This window comes from Tursiops truncatus, chromosome X (assembly GCF_011762595.2).
Source record: "Tursiops truncatus isolate mTurTru1 chromosome X, mTurTru1.mat.Y, whole genome shotgun sequence".
Taxonomy (NCBI): domain Eukaryota; kingdom Metazoa; phylum Chordata; class Mammalia; order Artiodactyla; family Delphinidae; genus Tursiops; species Tursiops truncatus.
The window spans coordinates 32,232,660-32,250,607 of record NC_047055.1 but is presented as its reverse complement, the minus strand read 5'-3'; positions in this window follow the sequence as shown (position 1 = coordinate 32,250,607).

Sequence of the window (17,948 nt, the reverse complement as noted above, 5' to 3'; positions counted from 1 at the left end):
AAAAGACTCGTACAGAGACTCTTTGTTTAAAGCAACCTTTGGTGGTAACAAAAGTATTGTTATCTCCCTGTATCCTATATGTCCCAAAGTTTTGCAATTTCAAGCTTTACACGTTTCACAGAAAAAGCCTGCCATTGCCTTCTACTGATAAAAATATTGCCACGCAGATCATGGTGCCCATATTCTATGTTTAATTAATTTAGACCTTAGAAGAGAAAGTACTGTACTATACTGGTTAACATTGGTGACAGCCATATGGAAACCTCATTTCATCTGACTATCCGTTTTGCACTCCATCCAGAAACCTATGTCAATACTGAATTTTTTCAGTATCCTTCTTTCTTATATTATAGTTAAATATGTTATTCCAAAAAGTTATCCTCTTTCACTTTCTATCCCCTGAGGAGATTGAGGACAGTTGGTCAACTTATTCTAAGTGAGATTACTATTTATATTTAGATATCATTATGAAATCACTCCCTTGGTCATTGCCAGCCTTAATAATTATTATAATATACATCCATTGAATGCTTTCTAGGTGCTATGTACTTGCAGGATTCCATGGTTCCCACAACTCTTTGAAGTAGATATTACCCTATTTTAAAATGGAGGAAACTGATGTTTTGAGAAAATGACTTGTCCTAAATCAACTAGTGGTCGATCAAGCCTTAACATTGGGTAACAATGCAAGAAACAAAAGGATAAAGGGGGCTCAAGTTATGATTTGCAGTTGGGTTTTCTAACCTCTACCTCCAAAGTGAGGAAAAGGAAATAAGAAGAGGTGATGGTGTTGGGGCAGGGGGATGAATTGGGAGATTGGGATTGACATATATACACTATTGATACTATGTATAAAATAGATGACTGATGAGGACCTGCTGTATAGCTTAGGGAACTCTACTCAGTGCTCCGTGGTGACCTAAATGGGAAGGAAATCCGAAAAGAAGAGGGGATATGTGTGTACATATGGCTGATTCACTTTGCTGTACAGCAGAAGCTGGCACAACATTGTAAAGCAACTCTACTCCAATAAAAATTAGTTTTAAAAAAAAGAGGCAATGGTGTCATCAGTAAGTTTCATTCAAACTTTTGAATGAAGTTATCACCTTTGATCATACTTTTCCTGGTTTGTCTTTTACCTCTCAAATTAATGAAAAGTCTCAGGTATTTTAGTGATCTAATCCCAGGAGATAATCATGATTGTCAGCTCTCTTCTTTCTATAGTGGAAACCTGTGCTGAAGGGACTATCCCTAATGTTTCTGTAACCTGTTAGAATATACTAGAGCTCTCTACTGTCAAAACACGCTCCTCAGGGGCTTCCCTGGTGGCGCAGTGGTTGAGAGTCCGCCTGCCGATGCAGGGGACACGGATTCGTGCCCCGGTCCGGGAAGATCCCACATGCTGTGGAGCGGCTAGGCCCGTGAGCCATGGCCGCTGAGCCTGCGCGTCCAGAGCCTGTGCTCCGCAACGGGAGAGGCCACAACAGTGAGAGGCCCGCGTACCGCAAAGAAAAAAAAAGCTCCTCTCTGCCAGTCTGCTTTCTATTAACCACATTCTCCTTCCTTCAAACATACATATTTATGGCTAGCAATGTCACAAAAGAAATGAGGAAAATGCAATCAATAAAGTGGGATACGGGACACATGGATTCCTTATTTTAATTTTTAGAAGGAATTTTTCTATCTTTACTATCTGAACAATTTAAATTAAGACTTATTTTCAGTCAAGTTTTGCCACCTCTAGAAATTCAATTGTTAGAGTTACCATATGATATATGATCCAGCAAATCCCACTCCTGGGCATATATCCAGAAAAAACTATAAATTGAAAAGATACATACACCCCACTGTTCATAGCAGCACTATTCACAATAGCCAAGACATAGAAGCAACCTAAGTGTCCATCAATAGAGGAATGGATAAAAAAGATGTGAGATATATATATATATATATATATATATATATATATATATATATACACACACAACGGAATATTACTCAGCTGTAAAAGAGAATGAAATAATGCCATTTGCAGCAACGTGGATAGACTGAGAGATTATCATTTTAAGTGAAGTAAGTCAGACAGAGAAAGACAAATATCATATGATATCACATATTGGGAACGTAAAAAAAAAGATACAAATGAAATTATTTTATAAAACAGAAATAGATCCACAGACATAGAAAACAAACTTATGGTTACCAAAGGGCGGGGGGAGGGATAAATTAAAAGTTTGGGTTTAGCAGATACAAACCACTGTATATAAAATAGATAAACAATAAGGTCTTACTGTATAACACAGGGAACTATATTCCATATATTGTAATAAACTATAATAGAAAAAATCTGAAAAAGAATATATACATATATATGTAGAACTGAATCACTTTGCTGTACACCAGAAACTAACACAACATTGTAAATCAACTATACTTCAACAACAAAAATCAATTGTTTACAATGTATACATGCCATTGATATATAATTACCTTGCATTCAGAGAGAGAATTTAAAGATTAGGAAACTCATTCCACAAGGTCACACTTATTTTTTCAATAAAACAAGTAATGAATACCTAGAACCATAAAGAAGCATATGTTAAAAGCATTAATGGAAGAATGATAAAATGAATACCTTTAAAATGTTATATTGAGATTTAATTGGTGTAGAATAAAGTTTGCCATTTTTCTCTCAACAATAACCTTTTAGATATATTTTTTAAGTGAGTAGTACTATTTTAAATAGAAACTGAATCTTTTATAAAACTGGACTACTTAGTATCTATAATTAGTGGGTGGTAACACATACTGAAATTTCTAGATGACATTTTCATATGTAAATGTGCTTTTTATATCATTTAATATGCTGCTCTTTTCAGAATTTCAAAGTTCAGGGAATGAGGTTGCCTTAGAAATGAGATTTGTCATTCTCTTAAAAGAATACTTCATTAGCTTTCTGCTGCTTAAGTTTTAGACTAACACCTTCATTGAAATAAACCTTTTCTTTTTTTGCCTACCCAGGAAAAAAAAAAGAAATCTACAATTCATTTAGAGATCAGATCTGTTTCCCTGTCTCCCTCCCCCCTCCTTTGTACCCACCCAATACCTTTTCCTTGTGGCTCTGAAACCCAACCCGTGTATAATAGGCTTCAGCCAGACTTGTCCTTAAGCTTTTTTGTTTTTTTTTTAAGAAGCGTAACAGTCTATTGCGTATAACTATTTGAAAAGGAGCAGTATGCCCTTAGTCACTTCATCAAATGTTTCCATTAATTTAACATTATTCATATATAAACAGAAGCTCCTCTTTCTGCCAAATTGGAAAATACACGTACTCATACTGATGACACCAGGTAAGCAGAGCTGGTTCCCTGTCTTACTGATGGAAGCATAATATGAGGCTGTAATTATGGCCATAAGATAAATAGAACAAACGTGCCAGAGATGTCACAACTTTGTGTCACTATTGGAAGTTTGATGAAACACTTCAGTATCTGAAACACAGGTTGACTTTTTACCTATTTTTAACTCATCAGCGGTTGCTACATATACAAAGATGAATGTTCTCTTGGTGATTTTCTTTGTAACACACGTTGAAATACAAATAATGAATATAATAGATTGAGGATAGAAAGAGATAACTTATTTTTTTTACGTCTTTATTGGAGTATAATTGCTTTACAATGTTGTTAGTTTCTGCTGTACATCAAAGTGAATCAGCTATATGTATACATATATACCCATATCCCCTCCCTCTTGAGCCTCCCTCCCACCCTCCTTATTCCACCCCCTAGGTCGTCACAAAGCATCGAGCTGAAGAAAGAGACAACTTATCTTTATACTGCTGTTCATCTATGCTAGTATATCATTTAGCCATACAAAACACTTTCATACACAAAATGTCCCTGAATGCCATATTTGCACTTCCAAATTTTGCATTCCTAGTAAATGTAAGCTGAAGTTTCACTGAAGTATGGGTTGCGGGGGGGAGGGGGCATCCATCATTCATAAAATTTGTACACTGGCAAAGAAGAATAAGCCTTTAGGAATCCCAGATACTCTATATTCAAAATGCTTGACTTCTGAGAACTGTATTTTTTGCACTCAAAAATTCTGTTATGAGAATTACCTTTTAAAATAACAATACTCTCTTTACAAGTTCATCCAACTGCTAAGGTACATCCCTTTCCCTGAAAAAAATAATAACCCTTGGCAGCAGTGAATATATTTAATTAATATAAATATATTTTTATGACATAAGAAAGCAGCTTTATATTGAGAACCCTTTGAGATACCAGGTTATATTGATAACCCACTTGGTTATTATCAACTACTTACCAATTTAGTATTTTTATATTTTTGTATCAGTTTTACCTTAGAATTCCACTGAAGTATTCTAACATACTTTGTATCATGACTGTTTCTCACATTTTGTAAAATGATTTGCTTACCAAGACTGAAGAATGCAATAAGAGGACATTATTCACTGACCTTAAGTAAAGATATTGCTCTAAGAACTTGTGGCCAAGCATAAATGTAGCTGGACAAGAATCCAAAGATTACACTTATTTAGAAAGAAGCATTGATTATACTAAAATTAAATATTCTTTATCAAGAAAAATTATGCTTTGGAAAGTGTTTTCATTTTCTTCTTCCAAGCCAGGTGTTTAATAACAGAAAATACCTCTCTTATTTCACAGTCTTGAAATTTATAAAATCTAGTTTTGTTTAGTAGTTACCCTGGTTCTCTTGCTTATTTCGTGGAAGGGGGAGATATTTTTCTAAAGAAAGACAGACAATTTCCACTTTCTTGATACTATTTAAAAACACACAGAATAAGTACAAAAGCTTTTTTGGCATATAAAGTATTGCAGTTTTTTTGAAAAATATCAAATTTATGAAAATGGGAATGAAAGTCAGAGGATTTTATTTCTCCTCACATACTTTAAAAATATACTTTTATAGAAAAGGACTAACACAAGATACCTTTTAAAAAATCACCATGATATAAATGAATTTGCTATTTTAAAAGTTTAATCAAAAATAGCTCCTTCTAAAATCAAAAACCTCTACTGTAAAACTTTTATCTCTAAGTCCAGGCAGGTGATAGGTTTATACAAATATTTTAGATACAATAGGTCAAAAGAGTAAAATCTTTCAACAATAATGAGGTGTAATTTGATGCACTGGAAAGAAAACTAGAAGAGCAATAATAGGATCTGTGTACCGCAGTCAAAACACTTTAGTAAACTAAAATTTGGTGGGTATTTTTTTTCTAAAGGCGATATTCATTTTTTTTAAATTATTGTTTTATTAATTCTACCATCTATATTATAAATGCCATTAATTTGCGTCATTAATAAATAGCATGATAATGTATTAGTGAACCAGTTAACAATAGCTGTAAGATTGATGAATACTTAAACTTTTATTAATGGTTTCTAAATGCCCTGGACTAATTAAATCTTCTCATCCCACCAGAACAATGTTTAATTATCCTGACTATACAGCTTATAAGCAAGATATTAATAGAGTATTCTTGTTTCACATATTCAGTGGTACTTTGGCATTTTAGTACCTTCAAAAGCCATAAGATGAATGCAGCATAGTTCTTTATATCCTTTAATCATGGAGACCCTGTCAATAAAACTATCACTTTGCATTGGTGCCACTTCATTGAACCAATCTCACGAATTCTGAATTCATCAATGAAGTAGTAATCTATTACTGGAACTGATGTAATTTTTATTAGTACTATGTGTGATTATATGTGCTGATACAGCTTTCAGGAGTTGATTTCTTGGCCTAAAACAAAACTGAAATTAGAGGAACCCATTACCAGGGAATTGTCAGTCCCTGGATGGTCTGTCAGAGCCACACATTTATCTGAGACAGGTTATAACAGTAGGTTAGCATAGATTCCTAGGACTTTATAACAAGAAGGAATGTAGCCCAATTGTTTTATTTTACAAATGAGGATTCAGTTAAGTGTTTCTACCTAGCCCCTACCTTTTCCTCATTAAAAATGTTGCTATGCAAGTCAATGAAGTGTAACAATATTTAGCCTTCAATAAAGGACAGTTGATATAAAGCAAATCCTTTTAAAATAAACAATATAAATTAAGGTCATTTTGGTAATTCTCTGACAGCCTTTCCCTGTTAGTATTTACCATTTACTCTAAATATTTTATTGTCCTCAGACATGATTAAAATGCATCTTTCATTTAAAAAATTAACTTTGTTATCTAAAACTTTTGACCAGATTAGGATATGAGAATCCTCTAGCAGAAGGAAGAATTTTTAGCTACTCTACTTTACAGCATGTTTCAGAAACAATTCTCCATTGGTTCCACATTCCTCAGAGCCCTTCCTCCATGGGCAAATAAAAAGAGAAACAAGGAATGTCAGCACTTTGATGCTACTGAGCACGTACAAATTTTGGAACTATTTTTCTCCAGTCAGAAAGTACTAACTTTGGGCTTCCCTGGTGGCGCAGTTGTTGAGAGTCCGCCTGCTGATGCAGGGGACACGGGTTCGTGCCCCGGTCCGGGAAGATCCCACATGCCGCGGAGCGGTTAGGTTCGTGAGCCATGGCCGCTGGGCCTGCGTGTCCGGAGCCTGTGCTCTGCAACGGGAGGGGCCACAACAGTGAGAGGCCCGTGTATCGCAAAAAAGAAAAAAAAAAAAAAGAAAGAAAGTACTAACTTTGAAAAGTACTTACTTTGAAAAGGCATTTCCAGTGGTAACGCTTGATGATTTATTGCTAGAATATTCATCTTCAGTTGAGGCTGAAGTTTCAATGTGAGAATGTGTTAGGAACTTACTTCTGAGAGGACAATAGGTCTATTGGGGGAAGAGCGAGGTTCTTATTTCTAATTTAACATCTTGTGAATTATTTTAAAATATAAGTTTGTTAAAGTGTTCACAATTTAAAATGTTTAATTTGGAAAGTAGGCAAAGGTAGAAAGGAAGGAAAAATTTACCTGTATTACTTCTATCCAGAATAATTATATTTTTATTAAAACAATTAAAATAACATTTAAAGAAGATTATAAAAGCAGATTTATGATACATATAAAGGAACATAACTAAAATAAATATACTAAATAGCCATTGTGCGAATACATTATAGATACAAACTTACCATAAATAAAAATAACAATACCTTCATAATATAATATTTCAGATAAGAACAAAATAGATTTAAAACCTTATGAATTGCATTTTACTTTCTTTTTGAAAGAAGAGTGAGAAATTTTTTAAATTACTTTATTTTAATATTTGATATATCTTATATAGCTGAAGTTTTTCTTAGGAGAAGTAAAATTTGTATGTAAAGTCAGCGCCTGAAATATCGTTTTGAAAATACAGCCATAGTGGAATTCATGGCATTGACTTAATTATGCTGAGGTTCAGAAGAGATTTTGTGAATTAAAAAGATTATTCCTATCATTTACACCAGTTATATTTTCTTCCGGTAAGCATTTAAAACTTGTTTTGGAAAGTGGTATGCAGAACAGTTACTTGGTATATATTATGAGATAAAGTGGAAAATACATATGAAAAACAATATTCTGAAAACTTACATTGTTCAGAAAGCAATTAGGTTTCTGCTGGCTGATAGACACAATTATATTTGTACTTTCACAATACATTATTTTGTGCACTTTTCATCATTTAATAACATATCCATGTTTTATATGTTTTGTGTACTTGCACTGATTTGGGAATTTGAGTGTCTTTCAACATCACCTCAAGGTATCCTAAACCCTAGCAATTAGCAGTGCATTGCTTATAAAATGTCATGTTTGTTGTATATTTTCTATAAAAGCATTTATAATTCCTTTAGCAGAGAGTAAACAAATGCTTAAAATCTGTTTTTACTTTATTATGAATTTTATATAGCTAACAATTAAGATTAGGTTTATCTAACCTCAAGACCAATCTGGTATGATCTATGAAGTTTAGTAGCATAATTTCAGAGTAATTTATTTTAAGTTTTGAAAAGTCTTATTTCTTAGTCAACAAAATACTGGTATAGATGATTCATATTTATAAATGTAAAGTGCATTGGAGATTCTTAACCTTATGGTCTTTTAATGCAAACTTTATTTTATTAGATTTCCTTTATAAATTACAATTCCATTCTTTGTCAATTTCTAATGTCTCAGGCCCTTCCTTTTGTACTATGCTTCTGATCCTCATTAAAGTCATCTGTTAGATTGTAATAAATGTTAAACTAGTCATAAATACTAAAGTCAGTTCCAATTGTTTTATGAAGCACAGATCTGTTTAAAAAATCTGGAAATGAAATTCACATTAGCATTTGGGGAAAGTGCTATATCAACACCATAGTAATTGGCCTACAGGCACACAGCTGGCTAGAAAATGAATTATGATTACCAATTAATGATATACATAATGTACTGTGACATAGTAAAAAAAGCTGTCTTATAATTTAACAGTCAAGTTTAATAGGTAGTACACTTAATTTAGCTGTTGCTACCTGGGAAGAGAAAGCTATTTTATCGTTCATTCTTTGATGAAAGCCTCACTGAAATAAGGAAATTGAATAATAGACAGATGAGGAGAATTCTAATTTGAGCAGATTTTTATTCCTGGTCATAGACGCGCAGATGAGAATTTTGTCTTCAGATCTAAGTACTTATTATGTGGGAAGATACAATACTGAAAGAGCAGAAGAGAAAAAGGGAAGAATCAAATTTTCAGATAACACTCCTCACCCATATCCTAAGTCCCTTTTTCTAGCCAACTCTTATTTATGTTTCAAAACTCACTTGCTATAAGGAAGTTTTAAAAATTCCTGTCTTGATGAGATGTGTTTCTTCTTAGCTCTCCTAACACCTTGTAGGTACCTCCATCATAGTATGTAAGTCACTGACCTGCAATGGCCCACTTATTTTTCTGTTTCTCCTACTAGACATTTCTCTCAAACAGGATGATTTAATCTTGTATCTTCAGAAGTTAAAGTAAGCACTTATAAAAAATGGTACATAACTATTAATTTCCAATAACCAAATTTTATTGTACAAAATCTATGAAACAACCATAAAGGGCTTAAATAATAGCCTTTATTAATGTGTTGTGGGCACCATACTGTCCTCACAAACCACGTTTGCTGAACTTGCCCAGTTTCTATTAGTATCTTAAGGGGATGGTGCGTCTTCATAAGGTAATGTGGAGTCTTTGAGGCAACTACAACTTGGATAAAGATTACATCAGTCATTAGAGCTTTAATCAGCTCTTCTTCTAAAGCAATGGATTTTTTTATTCAAGTGATTGAAAATAGAAAAAAATGATACCTTTGTTTTCTGTCCTGATAAAAATTCACAAGAAAACCAGATACTGAAGAGGGAAAGGACCACAGCCTTGTAGAATCAGAGCAAACCTAGTAGCATTTTGTTTGAACCAGGTCTACTTTGCATTAGAATGGTTCAGTCTAGACCAGAGGCAAATGGTACTCTGACAATTATTTTTTAATAATGGTTTTAAAAGGAGAAAATCTCTACAAATGCTTCCTTTCTAAAAAGCTTGGAAAATTCAGACAACTGCACTTTTAAAAACGTCTGGCCACTGAGAAAGAGAGAGAGTTCAATTTTTAAAAAGCAAGATTTTTGGTGGCAAATGTCTCATATTCCCCAATAGTACCTTGCCATACAAATTTATCCTCTAGGGTGTGAGTGTGATCCAAGAAAGGTCTACTTAATCTGGATAGAAAGTTCATTTTGAGGCTAACACAGTGTCATTCTGGTTCTATTTTCATTAATGTCACATCAATTTGGCTTCCAAAATGACTCAGTTCCTTGAAATAAGGAGATATGAGTATATTTCCTTACTTTAATTTAGTAAAATAGGCTTTTTGTTGGACAATTCTGACTCAGTTGCATTTGTCAGTACAATTTGGCTGGCCAGAGGCTTATTAATAAATGGAAAACTGGGAACACTTGTGTAACTGTGGTGTTCCCAACTACCATATCTGTGTGACTGCAAAGACATTTTCTCCAAAATGGAAGAGACCTCAGGATTTGTAACACATCAGATGATTCATTATAACCAAAACAATGCAAAGACATTAGACTATAAACTGGATTTCACTGGAATTTCAATACAACACTAGTCCTGATACTAGTAACTTAATAGTTCAAGTGAAGTACAATATGGTTTGGTTTGTGATGCAGTAACTTTTTAAAGTGAAATTAAGTTTACAGTTATTACTGGGAACATTTCCTGTCACTTGTAAGATAACTCAGCTCTCATTTTTTTAAAACAAATCACTATTAATAAAAGTTATCAATTTGACAGCACTTCATATTTTTTTATTCAAATAATAAGAACAGCAATGCTGCAACTCTGTGTAATTTCCAACTAAAGCATCTGTTGTGTCTATCACTATTTTGAAAAGTCTGTTTCCTGGGTGAGGAATTATTTTGGTCAGCATATCTTAGCAGCACCCTAGAAAGGCAACTTTTTTTCCTCAGAGCACTAAAGATGATCATGACACTTCTTGACTCTATGAGATACAGATGTAGATCTGGTTAAGAATTTCCAATTTGCAGCTCAGCCATTTCTTCCTCTACAAATTGAAGGCAAGAATTAAATATCTAGACATGTGGACATTCCTAGCATAGTGCCTGGTATTCAGTAGTACATGACAGTTTTCCTTTCCATTTTTCTTTGATTTTGATTGCTTGACTGTTTTCCATCTGCTGCAATATCTGTAAGATGTTTTTCTTTTTTTCTGTATCATCTTCTTCTGATCTAACAAAAGAATTCTATATAAAAAATGGAATACAAAGAAAGAACTTTAATTAAAAGACTACATTATGGGAAACAACTCACAAACAAAAATAGATGAACCATAGAGGATTCCTTTATGCCATACTGAGTAAATTAGTAACTAAAAAGGCAGTCATTGATTCTGGGATAATAGAGCAAGTACTCTTTTGTATATCATTTGATGGTTAGCTTGAGATGAGCATTATAAAAATAAAACTCAGTTAATAGAGATTAAAAACAATAAGCATGCAATATTTTACTTATTCTCTGTGATGAAAACATTAATACTTTAATACAATACTGGGAAAAAAATGTCTAAAATTATTTAGCAAGTTTACCGTGTTATGAAAAACATATAGCCTGAACCCTAGACTGAGACCCTTTTGACACTACACTGCATCCTATTTATAGACACGAGTTGTCTCATTAAACAGGTATCCCTTGAATGGGTATCACTATTTATGTTTTATCATCACAATCATATTAACAACAATAATAATCTTAATTTCTATCATTCTCAATCCTCATAACAACCCAGCGAGATTGATGCTATTATTACCTCCATATTATAGAAGAGGAAATTGAGTCTAAAAGTGACTAAGTACCTTGTAGAACAAGGCCACACAGTGAGAAAGAAAGGAATTTTCTTTAAAGGAAATATTAGAACACTTCCTTCTTTGGTCTCCTTGGAAATTATTATATGAAAATCAATTATAATTACATGGAAATCAATGGCAAACCAGTGTGTGCGAACTAGAAATAGGCATATGCTCTTCAGTCTTATACACAGGACTGAGGTAACATACAAATCACACCAGCAAATGCCCCATGCTGAACGTTAGAAGTGACAAAACAATAGTGGTGACATAGCCTACTTAACATTGAAACTAAGTTTATTTTGCTTTAGCACAGACTGATGAGAAATGTGAGTTAGAAAGCATTTCTGTATAAAACCAAAGCTTACACACTTATCATATAACCCTTTGCTTTTTTGTTAGCTCTTTATCTTTGACAAGGCATATTTTTGAGCAATTATTTGAAATTTCTTTCTTTTTAAAGTATTTTCTCTGTCTTGCATGCCTCCTTAATTCTGTATAAATTCTTGAGAAAATCTCAACTAGTTTGAGAAATTTCAATAGTTTCTTCATTGAACAGATATTTACTAAACTCCTACTCTATGCCAGGTTCTGTCTTAAGGAATTTAATGTCAAATGTCAAATACCTACATTGATAATCTGAGACATGGTTTGGATTCACTTTGGCATCTTTGCGTGTTAAAAACAAATTAGTTCCAAATGTATTGGTACAAATAAATAGGTTGTTTCATAAAATGTGTTTGTCCCAGATGGCTACTACTTGTTAGCAAAAAATAGCATCTATATATCTTGTTGATATCATCATTGCTAGCTTGGAATTCTTGAAACATTCGGAGGAAAAGAAATGCAACAACAGAAAAATGTTCTTCACTAAAAGAGAAGTACTACGTTTTCGTAAATTACTATCTTTTACAGAACGAACTCGTTCAGGAGAAGTGACTATCAATTTTTCAGTATTTGTGCCTTTCATGTAAGAAGAAATGAAACAGGAATTAAGAAATTGGGGTTCCTACTGCTGGCTCTACAGGCAGTAATATGTTCTAGTTAGACAAGTAGGAAGGGAAAGAGTTGGACACAAGCGGCAAATAAGAACTTTCTTTCCCATATAATGCCAGAGATCAAAAGCTTATCAAGCACTTGAGAGCCAAGAAATCAAAGTTGTGCCTAGGGAGCTAATGCATCTGTAGTCCCAATCTGTACAAAAGTCTTAAAACTGGGAAATGCAGGTGGAGTTAAACAATCGGAGGCATCCATTGTCAGGAGCAAATCAGGTTTGGGGCCGTTTGATAATAGACGTAGAATTGGATGGGAGAAACCTGACCACAGTATTCAGCGGAAGAGTCCAAAATCCCAGAATGTCAGTTTAGAAAAGAAAACAGGATTCTGAGCCTGATAGTTTGCTTTCTGATCCCTTTTCCTGCTTAGAGTAGGGATCCCTAGTGCCGCAGGTACATAGATGAAGTAGGAAGGAATTAGCTAGAGAGAAGGAACTGGAGGACTTCAGGTGTACACTAATGCGACTCTAGGGGTGTTAGGAGTTTGGGGATATGGTACAGGAATGATCCACTAATGTATGGAGGATCTTTGTACTGTCATTTTCCCAATCTCTTCATTGAATTCCCAAGCCTGTCTGTTTAATTATCTCATGGGAATGAATGCAACAATGAGTTTAAAATGTTTACGTCTCTTTTGGTGAAAAAAGTTCTTTGAGTTCAGGATGTTTAGGTTAACCAGAAAGTGTTAAAGAATTAAATGATTCTCATTTTTAAACAGAAGAATGAACTCAGGTAACTGAACTGTGATTTTTTTTTTTTAATTTATAGTTTGGCTAGGTGTTTTGCCTCACTTTAGCATCTCCTTTATTACAGCATAAAGCCAAAGAAAATATTGACCTATATTTCCATATTACTGTACTGAGACATTTGTTCTTGGAGGAAGAATTGATTGGCAATAATTGTTTCCAATAATATAGTTTTTGCTTCCAATATTAGGTAGTCCCAGAAAAAGCATTTCACTCAGATCTAAAAGTTTGGTAAATTATAGGTTATACATTTTATTTCAAGAATATCATGTTAATATTCATCAGGCACCATTCCTGAAGACTATCATTTTTCAGCCAAAAAGAAAGTAGAACATTTTAGAAGTATTTATTTCTATGTACTTATTTCATAGCAAGACTTCAAGTAAGTCACTGTCCATTATAAAACAATTAGTGAGTTCTTATAACCAGCTAGATAGAAAATGTCAGTTCCTATGGACTTTTCCAGAGGGGATAAGCATGCTTAACTTTTTCTTTTCAAAAATTAAGTAGTTTTTGTTATCACATATGGTTAAAAGATTTAAGAATTTAGTGTAAGATCTTTTGTCTGTATACATTTATTAACTAGAGGTGTGTGGCTTGGGCATCATAAACTGAGTTGGTATATTCTTTAAACTTTCTGCCTCCTCTTTTGTCACCCAAATACTATATGGCATGTTTTGTATATGCTATAAACCTTCAGTGAAACTTTTCTTTCAAATTTAAAATAGCTTTCTAAGTGCTAAATAATATAGGTATTATAAGTGTTGCAACAAAAGATCATCAACAGAAATGCTGCCTAGAAGATAAACTTGAAAACTTAATTAGCACACCAAACAATGTTAGTCCATTTCAATCTTAAAATACATAACTTGCTTTTTTTGAAAGCCAGTGGTTTACAGAAAACTTATTCAACAAATATTTCTTGAGACTGCCTCTATATCCAAAGAACTCTCTTACATTTCAAAATTCTCAGTTTCTGTAATTCTACACAGAATATTGAAATTGAAATTTTCCAATGCTACTGGCTGTGAAAAACCTAATTTGATATAATCCACTTAATGTTCACTTAAGATCAGTGAATTAACCTGACTACAAGAAAAAAACACATGAAGAAAATAGTCATTTTTAAAATATGGTTGAATCATGAATCACAATTGCTAAAGCTAAACTGTGGTTTAAGATCCCTGGAGCCCATTATACCTAAGGGGACTTTATTCTCTCCACTAAAGACTAAATGGTATGCAAGGGGGAAGAGATACGGGAACATATGTATATGTATAACTGATTCACTTTGTTATAAAGCAGAAACTAACACACCATTGTAAAGCAATTATGCTCCAATAAAGATGTAAAAAAAAAAAACAGACTAAATGGTAAAGAAAGTTAGATTTACTGAATGTACTATCACGATAGCAAAGTATCAACCCCTTTCAGCTTTTGCATCTGTATTAAAGACAGAGTCTGTCCTAATAGCAGCTAAGGCACTGCTATCCAAGACAAGATTAACAATGGATGGGGTCCTACCTCACTCATATCACTGTCATAATTGGTCGACTTAGCATATTAAAATTCAGATTAAAATATACCTAATAGTGTTTAATTTGGAGAATGGTACCTTAATTGAAACTTTAGTTACTATCCACTGTAATTTGCTTTTAAATTGTTTAATGCAGCACTGACGTTATAATTAGAAAAATTAATCTGAAGAAACAACGTGCTCTAAAGGCTATATTTTGTTCTATGTCTTAAATAAAATGAAGAATAAAAATTGAATTAAAATGTGATAATGGATTTTTTAAAAAATAAATGACTTTGCTTGGGTGAGGAGGCTTCAGTAGATGATTGTCTGCTAGATTGCTCTATGTTGTTAAACATAATCAAGAGATTAGTTCGTTGGCCACCATATTTTGAAATGCTAGTGGGCTAACAGAACGTTGTATTTAATCTAGTGTTCATGATGAATGTTGGGAATAAAATGGCATCATTTGAAGAATAATTAGAGGCATATATAATGAGTCATGAAAGAGAAGCACATCCATACTGAGAAATATAAATTAGCTTTAGATGACTAGTATGAGACTTCTATGTAAAATGTCCCAGGACTTCCTGCTTCTTAAAAGATGATAATGGCAAATAGATTATAAAGAGCTGATATATGTGAAATATATACCACTGAATACAGAAGCCTAAAGTCTCTTGCTAAAGAATTACTATAAATAAAAAAGGACTAAATCCCTGGCAAGGTACAGCTAGACCAGAGTTTCCCAACCTCGGCATTATTGACATTTTGGACCAAATAATTCTTTGTTGTGGGAGCTGTCCTATGCATTGCAGGTAGTTTTGCAGCATCCCCAGCCTTTCTCCACTAGATGCCAGTAGCAACATTCTTCCAATTATGACAATCAAAAATGACTCGACATTGCCAGAAGTCTCCTGAGGTGCAAAATCACTCTCAGTCAAAAACTACTGACTTAGACCCTAAATATTTCCACTGGAGTGAAGGAGACGTTTAGAAAAGGAAGAATAACCACTACCCCAAAGATATCCACAAAATAAATGCTATGGAAGAACAGAAATTATTACCTAATCTAGAGATGTGCAACTCTCCCTTATTTAAAATGACATCCATGGATTATTTAAAAGCATCTCTGATGGACTTGCTTGGGCCTCCTTCTTTCTGAAGAAAAATGCTGTTTTTGGTGTCTATGAGTAATAAAAACAGAAGCTGTCAAGGCCAGCAACTTTCCATTCATTCTAGCCCCAAGTGAAGTCTTTTGTTAGTGCCATCCTGACTAATGCGGATGAAAGTGCCAGAAGAAATTGGGATGAATTCATCAAAATATTTAGTTATAATTTGACAAATGTAAACATTTTTCATGCCTTAGTTATTCACTGTTATCAATTAGCCATTTTTCCCCCACCATGAGATACTAAGATGAATGTTTGAGGTTGGCAATAAGGGTAAACAGTGTTACCCTTTATTAAAAATAAAAAAAGGGAGAAAAGAGAATCATAATGAGAACATATTATTCTTTGGTACAGTTTGAAATGCCTTATGTCTGAAGCTTAGTCATTTTTTTCTACCTATGAAACAGTAGGCAAATAATAGTATGACCAAGCAAAATGCTAGAAAAAAAGAAAATCTTATTTTGTGTCAAAACATGGTTGTAATTAGCAATCAAAATTTACTGCATTTTTTTCTGAAAGTTTTAACAAGGAATATCTTTGGTTCTCTCTGTCTCAGATTTTGAAATTACTCCACCTACCTTTTCCTTGGCAACCTCATGTTTCTCATCTAAAGAAAAAAATCATAAGATAATTCATGAAATTATTTATTTTCCTTCACTCTTGAAAGCTTGAGGAATAATTTATTTTATTCTATAATTTTTTCTTGGCTTCCATTTATTAGCAATTTCCACATGGTGAAATCCAGGTGTTTTACATAGAATTTCTTTATTATTATAGACACCCAAAATAAATTCCATCTGCTTGGGCTTTATAAAACCATGGATTACATGTGTTCCAAGCTCAGTTTATTTCATTCCATGACTAAATATTCATTGGACAGTTTTAGGGTAGAAATGTCCAACAAAAAGTATACAGAAAGATCAGAGGAAAATATTATTGCCTACTGAACACAATTTTGCATGCTTAACTACCCCATCTATTCTGTTTTTTCATAAACCTAGTCTAGCCCAGTCATTTTTAATTTACTTCCATCCCTTTTTCATTCTTTTTAGGCCATCTCCCAAATTAGTCACTTTAGAAATCATAGTCAACTCAAGATGATTTATGAGAAATACACAGATAGGGAATCATGTAGTCAGCAAGGTGATTAATTTCTGGATGTAATAATTTGCTACTTGTTGAAATAATTCATTTTCTCAGCAAATGTAGTTTTCTTTCTCCGTCACTTTTGATCCAATTCAACATATCTCTCTTGCTATGTTTACCAAGGATCTAAATTTTTCCATCATGAAATAAAATCACAATTATTTGGATTATTCATGCTACTTTGGGAGATTTTTCTTATTATTATGAGTTGCTTTCTATACAGGTGGAGTATTTATTTGGCACATTGAATAAACAAAATTTATTTCAATTATCCAAATATACCTTTAGATATATGTATCTAATGTATATGCTCAGATTTTTGTATTATCTCAATATTTATGAAACTGTAATCATTTCTAAAATGTCCCTTGTACAAATGATAATGTCTTTCCTTGTATAAGTGGACTTCTGATTGATCCTGGAAGGAATGTTGTGCAGTTTTATGATGAAATCAGGAGCATATTTGATACTAATAAAATGGTCAATGTTTCAACTCAGGATCTAGATTTTGGATTTTCCTCCAGGATGTAATTAAGGAACTCTCCCCCTATTAAGATAGTGCTGACCTCTAACATGTTTCCAAAACAAAGATAGTAGAATCTCATTTGAAGGAGAAAAATGTGTGTGGTTTGCAGAATAATTCAAGCACATGTATCATATAAGCTCTGATGTCAGCATTAACTAATGGGAGATTTTTTTTGTAAGCATACAAATAAATGAACATTATCAGAGCAGAACATTTCTTTCTTAATACAAAAAATTATTTTTATAATTTTATGTGTTTTTATGAGACTAATATTCAGTAATAGTCACATTTATTACTCTTCCTTGAGCAGCTTCCTGGGAAGTAACGCATTCAAAATGATAGCATCTGTGATTTATGTACATCATTACATATTTTCTGAAAATTGGTGCATTCAGTT